General features: G+C 45.5%; 1 protein-coding gene across 7 annotated transcripts in view; it reads right to left on the reverse strand.

Moving 5' to 3' along the window:
* The window catches only part of LOC134349510 (polypeptide N-acetylgalactosaminyltransferase 16-like), a 262,565-nt gene that overhangs the window by 114,573 nt on the left and 130,591 nt on the right, over positions 1-17,401 (reverse strand). The window lies entirely within an intron of this gene.

Below are 17,401 nucleotides of genomic sequence, written 5' to 3' on the forward strand. Positions count from 1 at the left end.
ATAACACTGATTCCAACACACACTGTATAAACACCCCATCACCCTGATTCTTACATACTGTATAAATCCACGATCACCCTGGTTCCTACACCAACTGTACAAACATCCCAGCATTCGGATTCCAACATACTGTATAAATACCCAAACACCCTGATTCCTGAACACTGTATAAACATCCCGTCACCCTGGTTCCTACACACTGTATAAACACCCCATCACCCAGATTCCTAACCACAATGTATAAACGCCCCATCACCCCGATTCCTACAAACTCTGTATAAACACCCGATCACCCTGTTTCCTACACACACCGTATAAACACCCAATCACCCTGTTTACTACACACGCTGTGGAAACACCCCATCATACTGATTCTACAAACACCATATAAAAACCCCATTACCCTGATTCCTACACACACTGTATAAACACCCCATCTCCCTGTTTCCAACACACTGTGTAAACACCCCATCACCCTGATTCTTACGTACTGTATAAATCCACGATCACCCTGGTTTCTACACACACTGTACAAACATCCCAGCATCCAGATTCCAACCTACTGCAGAAATACCCAAACACCCTGATTCCGGCACACTGTATAAACATCCCCTCACACTGGTTCCTACACACTGTTTAAGCACCCATCACCCTGGTTCCTACACACTGTACAAACACCCCATCACCCTGATTCCGACACATTGTATAAACACCCCATCGCCCTGGTTCTTACACACACTGTATAAAGATCCCATCAGCTTGGTTCCTACACACACTATATAAACACCCCATCACCTTTATTCCTGCACACTCTAAAAGACCCCATCCCCCTAATTCCTACACAGACTGTATATAAAAAGCCCATCACCCTGATTCCTACACAGTGTAAACACCCCATCACCCTGATTCCTACACACACTGTATAAACACCCCAACACCCTGATTCCTACATACACTGTATAAACAGCCCAACACCCTGGTCCCTACACACACTGTATAAACACCCCATCACCCTGATTCCTACACACTGAATAAACACCCCATCACCACGATTCCTACACACGGTATAAACACCCCATCACCCTGGTTCCTACACACTGTATAAACACCACATCACCCTGATTCCTACACACACTGTATAAACACCCCATCGCCCTGGTTCATACACACACTGTGTAAACACCCTATCACCCTGATTTCTCAACGCACTGTATAAACACCCTATCACCCTGGTTCCTACACACTGAATCAAGACCCCAACACCCTGATACCTACACACACTTTACAAACACCCCATCACCATCGATCCTACACACATTGTATAAACACCCCATGACCATGATTGCTACACACTGTATAAACACCCCATTACCCTGATTCCTACACACACTGTAAAAACAACCCATCACCCTGGTTTCTACACAAACTGTATATATGCCCCATCAGCCTGATGCCTACACACACTCTATAAACACCACATCACACTGGTTCCTGTACACGGTGTACAAACAAACCATCACCCAGATTCCTACACACACGGTATAAACAACCCATCACCCTGGTTTCTACACACTGTATAAACACCCCAACACGCTGATTCCTACACACACTGTATAAACACCCTATCACCCTGATTCCGGCACACACTGTATAAACGCCCGATCACCCTGTTTCCTACACGCACCGTATAAACACCCCATCACACTGATTCCAACAAACACCATATGAACACCCCATCACCCTGATTCCTAGATACACTGTATAAACAGCCCAACACCCTGGGTCCTACACACACTGTATAAACACCCATCACCCTGGATCATACACACACTGTATAAACACACCATCGCCCTCGTTCCTACACACTGTATAAACACCACATCACCCTGATTCCTACACACACTGTATAAACACCCCATCGCCCTGGTTCCTACACACTGTATAAACACCCCAACACGCTGATTCCTACACACACTGTATAAACACCCTATCACCCTGATTCCGACACACACTGTATAAACGCCCGATCACCCTGTTTCCTACACGCACCGTATAAACACCCCATCACACTGATTCCAACAAACACCATATGAACACCCCATCACCCTGATTCCTACATACACTGTATAAACACCCCATCACCATGATTCCGACACACTGTATAAACACCCCATCACCCTGATTCCGACACACACTGTATAAACACCCCATCGCCCTGATTCCGACACACACTGTATAAACAACACATCACCCTGATTCCTACACACAGTATAAACACCCATCACCCTCATTCCTACACACACAGTATTAACACCCAATCACCCTGATTCCTACACACTGTACAAACACCTCATCACCCTGGTTCCTACACACACCGTATCAACACCCCATCACCCTGATTCCTACACACTGTGTAAACACCCCATCACCCTGGTTCCTACACACACTGCAGTAACACCCAATCACCATGACTCCTGCACCTGGATAAACACCCCATCACCCTGATTCCGACACAGACTATATAAACACCCCATCACCCTGATTCCTACAAGCACTGTATAAACAGCCAAACACCCTGGTTCCTACACACACTGTATAAACACCCCATCACCCTGATCCCGACACAGACTAGATAAACACCCCATCACCCTGATTCCTACATACACTGTATAAACAGCCCAACACCCTGGCTCCTACACACACTGTATAAACACCCCATCGCCCTGGTTCTTACACACACTGTGTAAACACCCTATCACCCTGATTTCTCAGCACACTGTATAAACACCCTATCACCCTGGTTCCAACACACTGTATGAAGACCCCAACACCCTGATACCGACACACACTTTACAAACACCCCATCACCATCGATCCTACACACATTGTATAAACACCCCATGACCATGATTGCTACACACTGTATAAACACCCCATTACCCTGGTTCCTACACACTGTATAAACACCCCATCACCCTGATTCCTACACACACTGTATAAACACCCCATCACCCTGATTCCGACACAAACTGTATAAACGCCCGATCACCCGGTTCCTACACGCACCGTATAAACACCACATCACATTGATACCAACGAACACCATATAAACACCCCATCACCCTGATTCCTACACACTGTATAAACAGCCCAACACCCTGGTTCCTACACAGACCGGATAAACACCCCATCACCCTGATTCCTAACCACACTGCATCAACACGACATCACCCTGATTCCTACACATACTGTATAAACACCCCATCACCCTGATTCCTACACACACTGTATAAACACACCATCACCATGATTGCTACACAATGAATAAACACCTCATCACCCTGGTTCCTACACACACCGTATAAACACCCCATCGTACTGATTCCAAGAAACACCATATGAACACCCCATCACCCTGATTCCTACACACACTGTATAAACACCCCATCACCCTGATTCCTACACACTGTGTAAACACCCCATCATCCTGATTCATACACACTGTATAAACACCACATCACCCTGGTTTTTATACACACTGTATAAACACCCCATCACACAGATTTCTCAACTCACTGTATAAACACCCTATCACTCTGGTGCCTACACACTGTATAAGACCCCAACACCCTGATACCTACACACACTTTACAAACTCCCCATCACCCTCAATCCTACACACATTGTATTAACACCCCATGACCATGATTGCTACACACTGTATAAACACCCCATTACCCTGGATCCTACACACTGTATAAACACCCCATCACCCTCATTCCGACACACACTGTATAAACACCCCATCACACTGATTGCAACAAACACCATATGAACATCCCATCACCCTGATTCCTACACACACTGTATAAACACCCCATCACCCTGATTCCTACACACACCGTATAAACACCCCATCGCCCTGGTTCTTACACACACTGTGTAAACACCCCATCACCCTGATTTCTCAGCACACTGCATAAACACCCCATTATCCTGATTTCTACACACTGTCTACACACCTCATCACCCTGATTCCAACACACACTGTATAAACACCCAATCACACTGATTCCTAACCACACTGCATCAACACGACATCACCCTGATTCCTACACATACTGCATAAACACCCCATCGCCCTGATTTCTACACACACTGTATAAACACCCCCATCACCCTGATTCCGACACACACTGTATAAACCCCAAATCACCCTGGTTCCTACACACACCGTATAAACACCCCATCGTACTGATTCCAAGAAACACCATATGAACACCCCATCACCCTGATTCCTACACACACTGTATAAACACCCCATCATCCTGATTCCTACACACTGTATAAACACCACATCACCCTGGTTTTTACACACACTGTATAAACACCCCATCACACAGATTTGTCAACGCACTGTATAAACACCCTATCACTCTGGTTCCTACACACTGTATCAAGACCCCAACACCCTGATACCTACACACACTTTACAAACTCCCCATCACCCTCAATCCTACACACATTGTATTAACACCCCATGACCATGATTGCTACACACTGTATAAACACCCCATTACCCTGGTTCCTACACACTGTATAAACACACCATCACCCTCATTCCGACACACACCGTATAAACACCCATCACACTGATTGTAACAAACACCATATGAACATCCCATCACCCTGGTTCCTACACACACAGTATAAACACCCCATCACCCTGATCCCGACACAGACTAGATAAACACCCCATCACCCTGATTCCTATGTACACTGTATAAACACACCATCACCATGATTGCTACACAATGTATAAACACCTCATCACCCTGGTTCCTACACAGACAAGATAAACACCCCATCACCCTGATTCCTACATACACTGTATAAACAGCCCAACACCCTGGTTCCTACACACACTGTAAAAACACCCCATCACCCTGATCCCGACACAGACTAGATAAACACCCCATCACCCTGATTCCTACATACACTGTATAAACAGCCCAACACCCTGGTTCCTACACACACTGAATAAACACCCCATCATCCTGATTCCTACACACTGAATAAACACCCCATTACCACGATTCCTACACACGGTATAAACACCCCATCACCCTGGTTCCTACACACTGTATAAACACCACATCATCCTGATTCCTACACACACTGTATAAACACCCCATCACCCTGATTCCTACACACTGAATAAACACCCCATCACCCTGATTCCTACACACACTGTATAAATACACCATCACTATGATTGCTACACAATGTATAAACACCTCATCACCCTGGTTCCTACACAGACAAGATAAACACCCCATCACCCTGATTCCTACATACACTGTATAAACAGCCCAACACCCTGGTTCCTACACACTGAATAAACACCCCATCACCCTGATTCCTACACACACTGTATAAACAGACCAACACCATGGTTCCTACACACACTGTATAAACAGCCCAACACCCTGGTTCCTACACACACTGTATAAACAGCCCAACACCCTGGTTCCTACACACACTGTATAAACAGCCCAACACCCTGGTTCCTACACACACTGAATAAACACCCCATCACCACGATTCCTGCACACGGTATAAACACCTCATCACCCTCGTTCCTACATACTGTATAAACACCACATCACCCTGATTCCTACACACACTGTGTAAACAACACATCACCCTGATTCCTACACACTGTACAAACACCTCATCACCCTGGTTCCTACACACACCGTATCAACGCCCCATCACCCTGATTCCTACACACTGTGTAAACACCCAATCACCCCGGTTCCTACACATGCTGCATTAACACCCAATCACCATGATTCCTGCACACTGGATAAACACCCCATCACCCTGGTTCCTACACAGACTAGATAAACACCCCATCACCCTGATTCCTACATACACTGTATAAACAGTCCAACACCCTGGTTCCTACACACACTGTATAAACACACCATCACCATGAATGCGACACAATGTATAAACACCTCATCACCCTGGTTCCTACACAGACTAGATAAACACCCCATCACCCTGATTCCTATGTACACTGTATAAACAGCCCAACACCCTGGTTCCTACACACTGAATAAACACCCCATCACCACGAGTCCTACACACGGTATAAACACCCCATCGCCCTCGTTCCTACACACTGTATAAACACCCCATCACCCTGATTCCAACACACTGAATAAACACCCCATCACCACGATTCCTACACACGGTATAAACACCCCATCACCCTCGTTCCTACACACTGTATAAACACCACATCACCCTGATTCCTACACACACTGTATAAACACCCCATCGCCCTGGTTCCTACACACACTGTGTAAACACCCTATTCACCCTGATTTCTCAGCACACTGTATAAACACCCTATCACCCTGATTCCGACAGATACTGTATAAACACCCTATCAAACTGATTCCTACACACACTGTATAAACACTCCATCACCCTCATTCCTACACAAACAGTATAAACACCCAATCACCCTGATTCCTACACACTGCACAAACGCCCCATCACCATGATTCCTACACACTGTATAAACACCCCATCACCCTGATTCCGACACACACTGTATAAACAACACATCACCCTGATTTCTACACACAGTATAAACACCCATCACCCTCATTCCTACACACACAGTATTAACACCCAATCACCCTGATTCCTACACACTGTACAAACACCTCATCACCCTGGTTCCTACACATACCGTATCAACACCCCATCACCCTGATTCCTACACACTGTGTAAACACCCCATCACCCCGGTTCCTACACACGCTGCATTAACACCCAATCACCATGATTCTTGCACAGACTATAGAAACACCCCATCACCCTGATTCCTACAAACACTGTATAAACACCCCATCACCCTGATCCCGACACAGACTAGATAAACACCCCATCACCCTGATTCCTACACACACTGTATAAACACACCATCACCATGATTGCTACACAATGTATAAACACCTCATCACCCTGGTTCCTACACAGACTAGATAAACACCCCATCACCCTGATTCCTACATACACTGAATAAACACCCCATCACCACGATTCCTACACACTGTATAAACACCCCATCACCCTGATTCCTACACACACTGTATAAATACACCATCACTATGATTGCTACACAATGTATAAACACCTCATCACCCTGGTTCCTACACAGACTAGATAAACACCCCATCATCCTGATTCCTACATACACTGTATAAACAGCCCAACACCCTGGTTCCTACATACTGAATAAACACCCCATCACCACGATTCCTACACACGGTATAAACACCCCATCGCCCTCGTTCCTACACACTGTATAAACACCACATCACCCTGATTCCTACACACACTGTATAAACACCCCATCGCCCTGGTTCCTACACACACTGTGTAAACACCCTATTACCCTGATTTCTCAGCACACTGTATAAACACCCCATCACCCTGATTCCGACACACACTGTGTAAACAACACATCACCCTGATTCCTACACACTGTACAAACACCTCATCACCCTGGTTCCTACACACACTGTATAAACACCCCATCACCCTGATTCCTACACACACTGTATAAACACACCATCACCATGATTGCTACACAATGTATAAACACCTCATCACCCTGGTTCCTACACAGACTAGATAAACACCCCATCACCCTGATTCCTACATACACTGTATAAACAGCCCAACACCCTGGTTCCTACACACACTGTATAAACACCCATCACCCTGATTCCCACACACACTGTATAAACACCCCATCACCCTGATCCCGACACAGACGAGATAAACACCCCATCACCCTGATTCCTATGTACACTGTATAAACAGCCCAACACCCTGATTCCTACACACACTGTATAAACACACCATCACCATGATTGCTACACAATGTATAAACACCCCATCACCCTGATTCCTACATACACTGAATAAACACCCCATCACCACGATTCCTACACACTGTATAAACACCCCATCACCCTGATTCCTACACACACTGTATAAATACACCATCACTATGATTGCTACACAATGTATAAACACCTCATCACCCTGGTTCCTACACAGACTAGATAAACACCCCATCACCCTGATTCCTACATACACTGTATAAACAGCCCAACACCCTGGTTCCTACACACTGAATAAACACCCCATCACCATGATTCCTACACACTGTATAAACACCACATCATCCTGATTCCTACACACACTGTATAAACACCCCATCGCCCTGGTTCCTACACACACTGTGTAAACACCCGATCACCCTGATTTCTCAGCACACTGTATAAACACCCTATCACCCTGGTTCCAACACACTGTATCAAGACCCCAACACTCTGATACCTACACACACTATACAAACACCCCATCACCATCGATCCTACACACATTGTATAAACACCCCATCGCCCTGGTTCCTACACACACTGTGTAAACACCCGATCACCCTGATTCCGACACACACGGTATAAACAACCCATCACCCTGGTTCCTACACACTGTATAAACACCCCAACACCCTGATTCCTACAAACACTGTATAAACACCCCATCACACTGATTCCGACACAAACTGTATAAACGCCCGATCACCCTGGTTCCTACACGCACCGTATAAACACCACATCACATCGATACCAACAAACACCATATAAACACCTCATCACCCTGGTTCCTACTCAGACTAGATAAACACCCCATCACCTTGATTCCTACACACTGAATGAACACCCCATCACCACGATTCCTACACACGGTATAAACACCCCATCACTCTGGTTCCTACACACTGTATAAACACATCACCCTGATTCCTACACACACTGTATAAACACCCCATCGCCCTGGTTCTTCCACACACTGCATAAACACCCCATCAGCCTGATTTCTACACACTGTCTAAACACCACATCACCCTGATTCCAACACACACTGTATAAACCCCCAATCACCCTGGTTCCTACACACACCGTATAAACACCCCATCGTAATGATTTCTACACACTGTCTATACACCTCATCACCCTGATTCCAACACACACTGTATAAACACCCCCATCACCCTGATTCCGACACACACTGTATAAACCCCAAATCACCCTGGTTCCTACTCACACCGTATAAACACCCCATCGTACTGATTCCAAGAAACACCATATGAACACCCCATCACCCTGATTCCTACACACACTGTATAAACACACCATCACCCTGATTCCTACACACTGTATAAACACCTCATCACCCTGATTCCTACACACTGTGTAAACACCCCATCACCCTGATTCCTACACACTGTATAAACACCACATCACCCTGGTTCTTACACACACTGTATAAACACCCCATCACACAGATTTCTCAACGCACTGTATAAACACCCTATCACTCTGGTTCCTACACACTGTATCAAGACCCCAACACCCTGATACCTACACACACTTTACAAACTCCCAATCACCCTCAATCCTACAAACATTGTCTTAACACCCCATCACCAGGATTGCTACACACTGTATAAACACCCCATCACCCTGATTCCTACAGATACTGTATAAACACCCTATCACCCTGATTCCTACACACACTGTATAAACACCCCATCACCCTTGTTCCTACACAATGTATAAACACCCCATCACGCAGATTCCTTCACACAATGTATAAACACGCCATCTCCCTGATTCCTACACACACTGTAAAAACACACCATCACCCTGGTTCGTACACAAACTGTATATATGCCCCATCAGCCTGATGCCTACACACACTCTATAAACACCCCATCACTCTGATTCCTACACACACTGTATAAACACCCCATCACTCTGATTCCTACACACACTTTACAAACACCCCATCACCATCGATCCTACACACATTGTATAAACACCCCATGACCATGATTGCTACACACTGTATAAACACCCCATTACCCTGATTGCTACACACACTGTAAAAACACCCCATCACCCTGGTTTCTACACAAACTGTATATATATGCCCCATCAGCCTGATGCCTACACACACTCTATAAACACCACATCACACTGGTTCCTGTACACGGTGTACAAACAACCCATCACCCAGATTCCTACACACACGGTATAAACAACCCATCACCCTGGTTCCTACACACACTGTATAAACACCCCATCACCCTGATTCCTACATACACTGTATAAACACCCCATCACCATGATTCCTACACACGGTATAAACACCCCATCACCCTGATTCCGACACACACTGTATAAACAACACATCACTCTGATTCCTACACACAGTATAAACACCCATCACCCTCATTCCTACACACACAGAAATAACACCCAATCACCCTGATTCCTACACACTGTACAAACACCTCATCACCCTGGTTCCTACACACTGTGTAAACACCCCATCACCCCAGTTCCTACACACGCTGCATTAACACCCAATCACCATGATTCCTGCACACTGGATAAACACTCCATCACCCTGATTCCGACACAGACTATATAAACACCCCATCAGCCTGATTCCTACAAACACTGTATAAACACCCCATCGCCCTGGTTCCATCACACACTGCAGTAACACCCAATCACCATGATCCCTGCACACTAGATAAACACCCCATCGCCCTGATCCTGACACAGACTAGATAAACACCCCATCACCCTGATTCCTACGTACACTGTATAAACAGCCCAACACCCTGGTTCCTACACACACTGTATAAACACCCCCATCACCCTGATTCCGACACACACTGTATAAACCCCAAATCACCCTGGTTCCTACTCACACCGTATAAACACCCCATCGTACTGATTCCAAGAAACACCATATGAACACCCCATCACCCTGATTCTTACACACACTGTATAAACACACCATCACCCTGATTCCTACACACTGTATAAACACCTCATCACCCTGATTCCTACACACTGTGTAAACACCCCATCACCCTGATTCCTACACACTCTATAAACACCACATCACCCTGGTTCTTACACACACTGTATAAACACCCCATCACACAGATTTCTCAACGCACTGTATAAACACCCTATCACTCTGGTTCCTTCACACTGTATCAAGACCCCAACACCCTGATACCTACACACACTTTACAAACTCCCAATCACCCTCAATCCTACAAACATTGTCTTAACACCCCATCACCAGGATTGCTACACACTGTATAAACACCCCATCACCCTGATTCCTACAGATACTGTATAAACAACCTATCACCCTGATTCCTACACACACTGTATAAACACCCCATCACCCTTGTTCCTACACAATGTATAAACACCCCATCACGCAGATTCCTTCACACAATGTATAAACACGCCATCTCCCTGATTCCTACACACACTGTAAAAACACACCATCACCCTGGTTCGTACACAAACTGTATATATGCCCCATCAGCCTGATGCCTACACACACTCTATAAACACCCCATCACTCTGATTCCTACACACACTGTATAAACACCCCATCACCCTGATTCCTACACACTGAATAAACCCCACCACCCTGGTCCCGACACACTGTATAAACACCACATCACCCTGATTCCTACACACAGTGTATAAACACCCCATCGACCTGGTTCATACACACACTGTGTATACACCCTATCACCCTGATTTCTCAATGCACTGTAGAAACACCCTATCACCCTGCTTCCTACACACTGAATCAAGACCCCAACATCCTGATACCTACACACACTTTACAAACACCCCATCACCATCGATCCTACACACATTGTATAAACACCCCATGACCATGATTGCTACACACTGTATAAACACCCCATTACCCTGATTGCTACACACACTGTAAAAACACCCCATCACCCTGGTTTCTACACAAACTGTATATATATGCCCCATCAGCCTGATGCCTACACACACTCTATAAACACCACATCACACTGGTTCCTGTACACGGTGTACAAATAACCCATCACCCAGATTCCTACAGACACGGTATAAACAACCCATCACCCTGGTTCCTACACACACTGTATAAACACCCCATCACCCTGATTCCTACATACACTGTATAAACACCCCATCACCATGATTCCTACACACGGTATAAACACCCCATCACCCTGATTCCGACACACACTGTATAAACAACACATCACTCTGATTCCTACACACAGTATAAACACCCATCACCCTCATTCCTACACACACAGAAATAACACCCAATCACCCTGATTCCTACACACTGTACAAACACCTCATCACCCTGGTTCCTACACACTGTGTAAACACCCCATCACCCTGGTTCCTACACACGCTGCATTAACACCCAATCACCATGATTCCTGCACACTGGATAAACACTCCATCACCCTGATTCCGACACAGACTATATAAACACCCCATCAGCCTGATTCCTACAAACACTGTATAAACACCCCATCGCCCTGGTTCCATCACACACTGCAGTAACACCTAATCACCATGATCCCTGCACACTAGATAAACAACCCATCGCCCTGATCCCGACACAGACTAGATAAACACCCCATCACCCTGATTCCTACGTACACTGTATAAACAGCCCAACACCCTGGTTCCTACGCATACTGTATAAACACCCCATCACCCTGATTCTGACACAGACTATATAAACACCCCATCAGCCTGATTCCTACAAACACTGCATAAACACCCTATCGCCCTGGTTCCTACACACTGTAAAAACACATCACACTGATTCCTACACACACTGTAAAAACACCCCATCGCCCTGGTTCTTACACACACTGTGTGAACACCCTATCACCCTGATTTCTCAACGCACTGTATAAACACTCCATCACCCTGGTTCCTACACACTGCATCAAGACCCCAACACCCTGATACCTACACACACTTTACAAAAACCCCATCACCCTGATTCCTACACACTGTGTAAACACCCCATCACACTGACTCCAACACACACTGTATAAACACCCCATCACCCTGATTCTTACATACTGTATAAATCCACGATCACCCTGGTTCCTACACACACTCTACGAACATCCTAGCATTCGGATTCCAACATACTGTATAAATACCCAAACACCCTGATTCCTGAACACTGTATAAACATCCCTTCACTTTGGTTCCTACACACTGTATAAACACCCCATCACCCAGATTCCTAAACACAATGTAAAAACGCCCCATCACCCCGATTCCTACAAACTCTGTTTCAACACCAAATCACCCTGTTTCCTACACACACCGTATAAACACCCAATCACCCTGTTTCCTACACACACTGTGGAAACACCCCATCACACTGATTCTACAAACACCATATAAAAACCCCATTACCCTGATTCCTACACACACTGTATTAAACACCCCATCTCCCTGATTCCAAAACACTGTGTAAACACCCCATCACACTGATTCCTACACACACTGTATAAACACCCCATCACCCTGATTCTTATGTACTGTATAAATCCACGATCACCCTGGTTCCTACACACACTGTACAAACATCCCAGCATCCGGATTCCAACCTACTGTATAAATACCCAAACACCCTGATTCTTGCACACTGTATAAACATCCCCTCACCCTGGTTCCTCCACACTGTATAAGCACCCATCACCCTGGTTCAATCACACACTGCAGTAACACCAATCACCCTGGTTCCTACACACTGTATAAGCACCCATCACCCTGGTTCCTACACACTGTACAAACACCCCATCACCCTGATTCCGACACATTGTATAAACACCCCATCGCCCTGGTTCTTACACACACTGTATAAAATTCCCATCACCTTGGTTCCTACACACACTGTATAAACACCCCATCACCATTATTCCTGCACACTCTAAATCACCCCATCCCCTTAATTCCTACACAGACTGTATAAACAGCCCATCACCTTGATTCCTACACACTGTGTAAACACCCCATCACCCTGATTCCTACACACACTGTATAAACACCCCATCACCCTGATTCCTACATACACTGTATAAACAGCCCAACACCCTGGTTCCTACACACACTGTATAAACACCCCATCACCCTGATTCTTATGTACTGTATAAATCCACGATCACCCTGGTTCCTACACACACTGTACGAACATCCCAGCATCCGGATTCCAACCTACTGTATAAATACCCAAACACCCTGATTCTTGCACACTGTATAAACATCCCCTCACCCTCGTTCCTACACACTGAATAAACACCCCATCACCACGATTCCTACACACTGTATAAACACCACATCACCCTGATTCCTACACTAACTGTATAAACACCCCATCGCCCTGGTTCATATACACACTGTGTAAACACCCTATCACCCTGATTTCTCAACGCACTATATAAACACCCTATCACCCTGCTTCCTACACAGTGAATCAAGACCCTAACACCCTGATACCTACACACACTTTACAAACACCCCATCACCATCGATCCTACACACATCGTATAAACACCCCATGACCATGATTGCTACACACTGTATAAACACTCCATTACCCTGATTCCTACACACACTGTAAAAACACCCCATCACCCTGGTTCCTACACAAATTGTATATATGCCCCATCAGCCTGATGCCTACACAAACTCTATAAACACACCATCACACTGGTTCCTATACACAGTGTACAAACAACCCATCACCCAGATTCCTACACACACTGTATAAACACCCTATCACCCTGATTCCGACACACACTGTATAAACGCCCGATCACCCTGTTTCCTACACGCACCGTGTAAACACCCCATCACACTGATTCCAACAAACATCATATGAACACCCCATCACCCTGATTCCTACATACACTGTATAAACAGCCCAACACCCTGGGTCCTACACACACTGTATAAACACCCATCACCCTGGATCATACACACACTGTATAAACACACCATCACCATGATTGCTACACAATGTATAAACACCTCATCACCCTGGTTCCTACACAGACAAGATAAACACCCCATCACCCTGATTCCTACATACACTGTATAAACAGCCCAACACCCTGGTTCCTACACACACTGAATAAACACCCCATCACCACGATTCCTACACATGGTATAAACACCCCATCACCCTCGTTCCTACACACTGTATAAACACCACATCACCCTGATTCCTACACACACTGTGTAAACACCCTATCACCCTGATTTCTCAGCACACTGTATAAACACCCTATCACCCTGATTCCTACAGATAATGTATAAACATCCTATCACCCTGATTCCTACACACACTGTATAAACACTCCATCACCATCATTCCTACACAATCAGTATAAACACCCAATCACCCTGATTCCTACACACTGCACAAACGCCCCATCACCATGATTCCTACACACTGTATAAACACCCCATCACCCTGATTCCGACACAAACTGTATAAACAACACATCACCCTGATTTCTACACATAGTATAAACACCCCATCACCCCGGTTCCTACACACGCTGCATTAAAACCCAATCACTCTGATTCCTGCACACTGGATAAACACCCCATCACCCTGATCCCAACACACTGAATAAACACCCCATCACCACGATTCCTACACACGGTATAAACACACCATCACCCTCGTTCCTACACACTGTATAAACACCACATCACCCTGATTCCTACACACACTGTATAAACACCCCATCGCCCTGGTTCCTACACACACTGTATAAACACCACATCACCCTGATTCCTACACACTGTACAAACACCTCATCACCCTGGTTCCTACACACACCGTATCAACACCCCATCACTCTGATTCCTACACACGCTGTATAAATACACCATCACCATGATTCCTACACACTGTATAAACACCTCATCACCCTGGTTCCTACACAGACTAGATAAACACCCCATCACCCTGATTCCTACATACACTGGATAAACAGTCCAACACCCTGGTTCCTACACACACTGTATAAACACCCATCACCCTGATTCATACTACACACACAGTATAAACACACCATCACCATGATTGCTACACAATGTATAAACACCTCATCAAGCTGGTTCCTACACAGACTAGATAAACACCCCATCACCCTGATTCCTACATACACTGTATAAACAGCCCAACACCCTGGTTCCTACACACACTGTATAAACACCCCATCACCCTGATTCCTACACACACTGTATAAATAGCCCAACACCCTGGTTCCTACACACACTGTGTAAACACCCTATCACCCTGATTTCTCAGCGCACTGTATAAACACCCCATCACCCTGATTCCGACACACACTGTGTAAACAACACATCACCCTGATTCCTACACACTGTATAAACACCCCATCACCCTGATTCCAACATACACTGTATAAACAGTCCAACACCATGGTTCCTACACACACTGTATAAACAGCCCAACACCCTGGTTCCTACACACACTGTATAAACAGCCCAACACCCTGGTTCCTACACACACTGTATAAACAGCCCAACACCCTGGTTCCTACACACACTGAATAAACACCCCATCACCACGATTCCTGCACACGGTATAAACACCTCATCACCCTCGTTCCTACATACTGTATAAACACCACATCACCCTGATTCCTACACACACTGTGTAAACAACACATCACCCTGATTCCTACACACTGTATAAACACCTCATCACCCTGGTTCCTACACACACCATATCAACACCCCATCACCCTGATTCCTACACACTGTGTAATCACCCAATCACCCCGGTTCCTACACAGACTAGATAAACACCCCATCACCCTGATTCCTACATACACTGTATAAACAGTCCAACAGCCTGGTTCCTACACACACTGTATAAACACCCATCACCCTGATTCATACACACACTGTATAAACACACCATCACCATGAATGCGACACAATGTATAAACACCTCATCACCCTGGTTCCTATACAGACTAGATAAACACCCCATCACCCTGATTCCTATGTACACTGTATAAACAGCCCAACACCCTGGTTCCTACACACTGAATAAACACCCCATCACCACGATTCCTACACACGGTATAAACACCCCATCGCCCTCGTTCCTACACACTGTATAAACACCCCATCACCCTGATTCCGACACACTGAATAAACAGCCCATCACCACGATTCCTACACACGGTATAAACACCCCATCACCCTCGTTCCTACACACTGTAATGCGACACAATGTATAAACACCTCATCACCCTGGTTCCTATACAGACTAGATAAACACCCCATCGCCCTGGTTCCTACACACACTGTGTAAATACCCTATCACC

This window comes from Mobula hypostoma, chromosome 1 (genome assembly GCF_963921235.1).
Source record: "Mobula hypostoma chromosome 1, sMobHyp1.1, whole genome shotgun sequence".
Lineage (NCBI taxonomy): Eukaryota > Metazoa > Chordata > Chondrichthyes > Myliobatiformes > Myliobatidae > Mobula > Mobula hypostoma.